We start from the raw sequence: 8968 nt of genomic DNA, 5'->3' as shown, positions 1-8968 counted from the left end.
ACTTATTTTATTGGGTTGAGATAGAATGTATTATTTGTGGGACGAGTTATATAATTTTTACTGCCATTCGTTCCTTTTAAACGCCAACGGAATCCCACATCTTTTACTTGGGTTTAGTTAATTGTTGGGTTTAGATAATTGGACATGTAAGGAGAAGTGGGTCACGTTTTCTTTCCAGGTCATTGTTCCAAAACCCACAAGTACTACTTCTCTGCGTCTGCCCTTTTAGTTCAAACCAAAATAAGCATAATAGTGAAGAAGGAAAAATGTGACATATTGTTTTATAGACTACTAGTGCGTGCCTTTTTCTTTTATGGCAGACAACATACCCCTTTGATTTATTAAATTAGTGGTGATTAGGGATTTAATGATGGTGATATTTTTAGACAATGATGATAGTGTTAAGGTGATGATTGGTATTGCACGAGATGAAGGAAGATATTGAATCAATAACGATGACAAGATGAAACGTGCATGTTGATGATGAGATGCTGAGTATGAATATGATCGTAATAAATAAGGAGGAAGATAACGAAATTAAGAGATGATAGGTTATGAATAAATAGTATAACGATAATTGGGATAAAGGATTCAGCGAAGTTGTATTTTTCTTTTGAGTAGGCCGAAGATTTCATTCTGTTTGTGTTGGACGAGGATTTCATTTTTTTTCTTGGACCGTAATATTAATTTAATGAATGGGCCGAAACCTTTTATGTCCTGTTGGGCCGATCCCTTTTGCTGCTGGGCCAAGGAATTTAATGCCAAATAATGATGGTATTAACGTTTAGGATTATGATGAAATTTTTGAGGTTATGATAATGAAAGTGATGCATGAAATCATGAAAATGATGATGGTTATGTGTTATGATGATAAAGAGTAATGATGAAGATGCAAGTGGGATTGGGGTTAAATAGCAATTTAAGGTTTAAAGGATTTAAAATCCTTATTAAAACAGAAAGGAAAATAGCAGAGGGATGGTTAAGGATATGGATTATTGAGCAAGAGGTCTCGGGTTTGAGCTTGGACTTGGGCATTTTTTTAAGGGCTATTTCTTTGAGGTAGTTTATTTATTACGTATTATTATTATTATTATTATTATTATTATTATTATTATTATTATTATTATTATTATTATTATTATTATTATTATTATTATTACCAAACCTATTATTATTATCATTATCATTATTAAATCTAGTCATTTTCATAAATACTATTAATATAACTAATAATATTAATATTATAAATATTTTGAAACATTTTTATTATTATCATTATTATTAGTATTATTATTATCATTATTATTTTATTATCATTATTATTATTATTATTATTATTATTATTATTATTATTATTATTATTATTATTATTATTATTATTATTATTATTATTATTATTATTATTTTTACATATTAATATTATTTAATCAAGTAACTATTAGTTATATAAAACTATACTTAATAACTTAATACATATAATATAACTATATTTTTATACATAAAACGAATACATTTATGAAACATACAAGTTAATAATATAAAATGATATCACTAATAAATATATATATAAATTTGTTTGATTTCAATTATATGTGTTAATATATATATAAATGATATAGGTTCGTGAATCCGAGACCAACCCTGCATTGTTCAGTTTCGTCATATGCATATTTTTACTACAAAATATCGTATAGTGAGTTCATTTGATTCCCTTTTACTCTTTACATTTTTGGGACTGAGAATACATGCGCTGTTTTTACAATTGCTTTATTAAATGCTTTTGAAATACATGTGAAATGCTTTTATAAATGTTTGATGAGATAGACACAAGCAAAACATTCCTTGAATAAATTATGTGGACATGATAATTGCCACCATTGAATTATGTGAACGTGATAATTGCCACAATTGATATGAATATTTTTTCCCTGATTATTATTGCTTGGTAACCTAAGAATTAGGGAACATCACTAATTTTGAGAATTAGTGCACGCCTAATTGACGCGAATCCTAAAGGTAGCTACCGGATTTAACACCCCCACCCAGAATGTTCACTAGACGGAAGGGCTAGTGGGCGTGGTGTTTAGTACTTCGAAGTTTATATGATTATTATAAAGACGAGATGTTCTATTTTGGAGATATTATTATGCGCATTATATGTTAAGGTCGGTTACCATTCCAAGTTATGAAAGCAATGAAAAGTGAATGTTATGTATCGAGAGAATGATTTTATACACAGGTTATGTGTATGTTATTTTTGTGCACAAGATATGTGTACGGTTAATAAGATTTATGAAAGATGATTTCGTATACGAGAAAGGTGTACTGTATTTAAAAGATATCGCATGTACATTACAGGTGGGTATAGGATTCGGGCCCATTTGTACCATGCAGGATTTAAATCTTGTGGTCTATCAAAATGATGAATTTTATTGTTTTATGATAAACCTATGAACTCACCAACCTTTTGGTTGACACTTGAAAGCATGTTTATTCTCAGGTATGAAAGAAATCTTCCGCTGTGCATTAGCTCATATTAGAGACATTACTTGGAGTCATTCATGACATATTTTAAAAGATGTTGCATTCGAGTCGTCGAGTTCATCAAGATTATTATTAAGTCAATTATATATGGATATATTATGAAAGGGTATGCATGCCGTCAACTTTCGATGTAAATGAAAGTTTGTCTTTTAAAAACGAATGCAATGTTTGTAAAATGTATCATATAGAGGTCAAGTACCTCGCAATGAAATCAACTATTGTGAATCGTTTATAATGTATATGAACGGGTCCTTTCAATCTCACCGTGGTAGTTAATACAATATAATTCTTACAACGGGGGCTAATGCGTACGCAATGCAAAATCATCCCTCCGAGGGTAGCTGAAACGGGGGCTAATGCGTACGCAATGCAAAATCATCCCTCCGTTACCAACTACAAAGTTGACTATAATACAATATAATACAATACATCGGTAGCTAACGCATAGTGCAATGACAAAATCATCTCACCGATGGTAGTTAAAACGGTAGCTAACGCGTAGTGCAATGACGAAATCATCTCACCGTTACTAACTACTAAATCAAACCATATCAGTAGCTAACGCGTAGTGCAATGACGAAATCATCTCACTGATGGTCGATAATACAATCTTTATAGAAATCGAACCTCTGAATCCAAATAATTCTATCATAGAATGTAGTTTTGAATATTTGTGTCTATTTCGTCAAACGTTTATAGAAACAGTTCATGTATTCTCAGTTCAAAAATATATCTCAAAAGCATTTAGGAAACAGTTATAAAAACATCGCATGTATTCTCAGTCCCAAAAATGTAAAGAGTAAAAGGGAATTAAATGAAACTCACCTAATGTATTTTGTAGTAAAAATACGTATGACTATATTGAACAATGCAGGGTTGGCCTCGGATTCACGAACCTATAACATTTGTATATTTATTAATATACATAGTTGTAATTGAACACATAAATATATATATATATATATATATATATATATATATATATATATATATATATATAAATGTATTAGTTATATCATTTTTATATTAATAATATAGATGTTTTACACGTTCATTTTGTATTAAAAAAAATGTATTAAATTTTTGTTATGTTATAAGTGTTAAATATATATATTTATGTATTTTATTTGTTTAACAAAACAGTAGTTCTAATTATACTAAGTTAATATTAATAAATATAATAATAATAACTTTAATAATATACTTATGTTAATAATAACTCTATTATTGCTAATAACAATGATATTTATAATAATACTTATAAAGATATTAATTTTACTGTTTACGATAGTTATGATATTAATGATTCACTAATAATAATAATAATAATAATATCCTTATTAAAATGATAGTATTAATAAAAATAATGACATTGTTAATAATGATACTTTTGTTTAATAATAAAAATAATACTGATAGTTATAAAAGTGATACTTTTACTAATATTAATAAGAGTAATGATAACTTGTATTATTTTCATAATAATAATAATAATAATAATAATAATAATAATAATAATAATAATAATAATAATAATAATAATAATAATAATAATAATAATAATAATAATAATAATAATCCTAATCATAATCACACTAATAACAATATTATAACTATTAGTGATAATAATAATAATTAATAACCATATTAACAATGATATTATTAATGATAATAATAATATATTGTATTCTTTTTTTTATAATAATATTTATAATATAAATAATGATTTTAATGATCATGATAATTATAATTTTAAATAATAATAATCTTAATCAGAATTTTTTTTCTCATTCTAATATACTAGTGATATTAAAAATGATAACAATAATCATAATACTTATAATTCCTAATAATAATTATACTAATAATAATTATAATACAATACACGATAATAACAATTATAATAACTGATAATATTTAACTTGCAATTATAATATATACATAAAACTAATATTGATACTGATATTAGTATTAGTATTAATGAGAGTAATAATAAGGTTATTATAACGACTATATTCTTAACTTGTATTTACATTTAATATATACAATTTATTAGTTATGAGATTTTCAATGATTATCTATATAGTAACTTACATTAAATATTAAATTCTTATATATATATATATATATATATATATATATATATATATATATATATATATATATATATATATATATATATATATATATATATATATATATATATATATATATATATATATATATATATATATATATATATATATATTACAATATACATATTATAATATTTATCTATAGAATTCCTATATTTATATATACAAATTCATTTGAAGTACAATTTAATTATTTTATATCTTATCTTACATATTTAGTTTTAATGTTTAAATTAAATTTCAAATTATTATATATACTACGTTATGTATATGTACATATTTATTTACAAACAACTGTTCGTGAATCGTCGGGAATAGTTAAAAGTTTATGTAAACAGTTCTAAGATTTAGAGACTCAATTAGAATAACTTTGCTCATCGTGTCGAAATCATATAGAGATTTAAGTTTAAATTTGGTCGAAAATTTCTGGGTCGTCACACATATAATGTAGTTTCATTTACTTGTGTCTATTTCGTAAAACATTTATAAAACTGCATGTATTCTCATCCCAAAATATTAGATTTTAAAAGTGGGACTATAACTCACTTTCACAGATTTTTACTTCGTCGAGAAGTAAGACTTGGCCACTGGTCGATTCACGAACCTATAACAAATATGTACATATATATCAAAGTATGTTCAAAATATATTCACAACATTTTTAATACGTTTTACTGTTTTAAGTTTATTAAGTCAGCTGTTGTGATGACCCAAATTTTTTTGACTTATTTAAACCAATTCTCTATACGATTTATTATTTTAACACGCTAAACAAAGTCTGTTAGATTGAGTCTCAAAATTTTAGAACTGTTTCATATATACAATTACCTTTGATTACTCTCGTCGATTCATAAACAATTATATGTATGTATGTATATATATATATATATATATATATATATATATATATATATATATATATATATATATATATATGTGTACAAGTAAAAACGACTTTCCTACAGTAAAACCCTATTTGCTACAGTAAAAATTACTTTGCTACAGTATAACACTATTTGCTACAGTAAAACACTATTTGCTACAATGAAACACTATTTGCTACATTGAAATCGTATTTTGCTACAGTGCTACAGTGAAAACCGCCAATTCTTAGGTCTTGCTGGTTACTACCGAAGATTCATTCAAGATTTCTCTAGAATCGCCAAACCCTTAACTGCATTGACTCAAAAGGGAAAGAAGTATGATTGGTCCACGGAACAGGAATCCTCATTCCAGTTATTAAAGAAGAAGTTAACGTCTGCACCCATTTTGTCATTACCGGAAGGAAATGATGATTTCGTGATCTATTGTGATGCTTCGCGCCAAGGTTTAGAATGTGTATTAATGCAACGCACAAAAGTCATCGCATACGCCTCACGACAACTAAAAATTCATGAAAAGAACTATACGACGCACGATTTGGAACTTGGAGCAGTAGTTTTTGCACTCAAAATATGGAGACACTATCTATATGGCACCAAGTGTACAGTGTACACCGACCAGTGTTGTAAATCTCCTTATTTCTCCCCGAGATCTCTCCGAGATCTCGTTTTTGGAAAGCCACCGAGACGAGATGTCCATCTCCCGAGATTTCTCGGTCAACGGGGTCAAACTTGGTCAAAGCCACGATTTCTCAAAATTTCTCGCTCATTTCTAGAATTTTCTCATAAAATCTCGTAATTTTTCGAATTTTCTTGTTCATTTCTTGTATTTCTTTTAAAATATTATAAAAATGTATATAAATATACATATATTGATTTATTTGTATATATTTATTCTATAAAAACTAAAAAGTCAATGTAAGTCAACGTCCGAGAACTCCCCGAGATTATTCCGAGATGCCGAGATCTCCCAAAAATTGTCCAAACGAGATCTCCCCGAGATCCGAGATCTCCAACCTTGACACCGACCATAAGAGTTTTCAGCATATTTTTGATCAAAAACAACTCAATATGAGGCAACGTCGCTGGGTAGAGTTGTTAAACGATTACGATTGTGAAATCCGTTACCACCCCGGAAAGGCTAATGTTGTAGCCGATGCCCTAAGTCGGAAAGAAAGAGTAAAATCTCTTAGGGTCCGAGCTTTGAATATTACAATTCGTACTGATCTCACAAAGCAAATTCAAGCAGCACAGTTAGAGGCTTTAAAAGAAGAAAATGAAAAAGGCGAAATGAGCAGAGGGTTAGAAAAACAGCTTGAAGTAAAAGCCGATGGAACCCTGTATTTTGCTGGTAGGATATGGGTACCAAAACATGGTAATCTAAGGCAACTAGTACTGGATGAAGCACACAAAACAAGGTACTCAATTCACCCAGGAAATGGGAAAATGTACCACGATCTCAAGAAGTTTTATTGGTGGCCTAATATGAAGACAGAAATTGCTACTTATGTAAGCAAATGTTTGACGTGTGCAAAGGTTAAAGCTGAGCACCAAAAGCCGTCAGGATTACTGTAACAACCAGAAATTCCGCAGTGGAAATGGGAAAGAATAACCATGGATTTCATTACGAAATTGCCAAGGACTACAAGTAGTCATGATACTATTTGGGTGATAGTTGATCGTCTAACTAAATCAGCTCACTTCCTACCAATAAAGGAGACAGACAGTATGGAAAGATTAGCACGCCTATATTTGAAGGAAGTAGTTTCCATGCATGGTGTACCCATCTCCATCATATCTGATCGCGACACCCAATTCACATCACGTTTTTGGCAGTCATTACAAAAAGCATTGGGAACTCGATTAGATATGAGCACCGCTTATCACCCACAGACAGATGGTCAAAGTGAAAGAACAATACAAACATTGGAAGACATGTTACGGGCATGCGTGATTGACTTTAGAACCAGTTGGGATCGACACTTACCGTTGGCAGAATTTTCATACAATAACAGCTATCATACGAGCATCAACGCAGCGCCATTTGAAGCACTTTACGGTAGAAAGTGCAGATCTCCTATATGTTGGAGTGAAGTAGGAGAAAGACAACTTACTGGACCAGAAATTATTCACGAAACCACCGAAAAGATCATTCAAATACAACAGTGATTGAAAACGGCCATGAGTCGCCAAAAGAGTTATGCTGATGTAAGAAGAAAACCGATAGAATTTCAAGTGGGCGACAAAGTCATGTTGAAAGTGTCACCCTGGAAAGGTGTTGTGCGATTCGGTAAATGAGGAAAGCTAAGTCCTAGGTACGTAGGACCCTTTGAAATCACTGAAAGAATTGGAACAGTTGCTTATCGATTAAAGCTACCGCAAGAACTTAGTAGTGTTCACAACACATTTCACGTGTCAAATTTGAAGAAATGTTTAGCTGAAGAGGATGTCGTAATTCCTCTTGATGAAATACGAATCAATGATAAACTCCATTTTATCGAAGAACCTGTTGAAATCATGGACCGTGAGGTCAAACAATTAAAACAAAGCAAAATACCGATAGTTAGGGTTCGTTGGAACGCAAGACGAGGACCCGAGTTTACTTGGGAACGTGAAGATCAAATGAAGCAAAAGTATCCACATTTGTTCATTGATATCGCTCATGAAACAGGTACTACTCAAAATTTCGGGACGAAATTTTCTTTAAGGGGGAGGTACTGTGATGACCCGAAAATTTTTGATTTATTTAAACCAATTCTCTATACGATTTATTATTTTAACACGCTAAACAAAGTCTGTTAGATTGAGTCTCAAAATTTTAGAACTGTTTCATATATACAATTACCTTTGATTACTCTCGACGATTCATGAACAATTATATGTATGTATATATATATATATATATATATATATATATATATATATATATATATATATATATATATGTACAAGTAAAAACGACTTTTCTACAGTAAAACCCTATTTGCTACAGTAAAAATTACTTTGCTACAGTAAAATACTATTTGCTACAGTGAAACACTATTTGCTACAGTGAAACCGTATTTTGTTACAGTTCTACAGTGAAACGACTTTGCTGATTTGCTACAGTAAAAATACTATTTGCTACAGTAAAACACTATTTGCTACAGTAAACCCTATTTGCTGTAGTAAACACTATTAGATGTCGACGAACTAGCAAACAAAAACGGAAAAGGCGGCCATGCGATCGCATGGCAAAACCACTGAAAACTCATGCGATCGCATGAGCTACAGTAAATCGAAAGTAATATAAATACGCAGTTTGTTCGACGAAGTTTTTTCACAATTATCTCTCAATATTAATATTTATATTATAATTATAATTTTAAATTTAAGTTTAATAATAATATGGTATATACGAGGGTGTTT

This window comes from Rutidosis leptorrhynchoides, chromosome 6 (assembly GCF_046630445.1).
Source record: "Rutidosis leptorrhynchoides isolate AG116_Rl617_1_P2 chromosome 6, CSIRO_AGI_Rlap_v1, whole genome shotgun sequence".
NCBI classification, from domain to species: domain Eukaryota; kingdom Viridiplantae; phylum Streptophyta; class Magnoliopsida; order Asterales; family Asteraceae; genus Rutidosis; species Rutidosis leptorrhynchoides.
This window is presented reverse-complemented; position numbering follows the sequence as displayed.